The sequence below is a fragment of the Bison bison genome, unplaced genomic scaffold (assembly GCF_000754665.1).
Source record: "Bison bison bison isolate TAMUID 2011002044 unplaced genomic scaffold, Bison_UMD1.0 scf7180017864318, whole genome shotgun sequence".
NCBI lineage: Eukaryota > Metazoa > Chordata > Mammalia > Artiodactyla > Bovidae > Bison > Bison bison.
Genome location: NW_011494890.1, coordinates 2824460 through 2825032, shown reverse-complemented (window position 1 = coordinate 2825032; position 573 = coordinate 2824460).

Below are 573 nucleotides of genomic sequence, written 5' to 3'. Positions count from 1 at the left end.
TTAAGCTTTGGGACTCAAAGAATTTCAGGTGGCTTACTCCTGGCCAGAGGATTAGTAATAATAATATATCTAGACCTATATACCACTGGCAGGCTTCCCTGGTGGCTCAGTTGATAAAGAGTCTGCTTACAATGCAGGAGAGCTCAGTTCGATACTTGGGTTAGGAAGATCCCCTGGAAAAGAGAATGGCAAACCACTCCAGTATTCTTGCCTGGAGAATTCCATGGAGAGAGGAGCCTGACAGGCTAAAGTCCTTGGGGTCCCAAAGAGTCAGACATGACTGAGCGACTGACTATACCCAGCACATATGCTGCTGGCAACTGCTCTAAAATCTGTTAATCTCAATTCTGTCTGACTCTGCAATTCCATGGGCTCTAGCCAGCCAGGCTGTCCTGTCCATGGAATCTTCCAGGCAAGAATACTGGAGTGGGTTGCCATTTCTTTCTATAGGGGATCTTCTTGACCCAGGGATCGAACCTATGTCTCCCACATTGTAGGCCGAATCTTTATGGTCTGAGCCACGTCGGGAGCCCTCTCTAAAATGAGTGATACCTAAAATATACGAGAACTGCA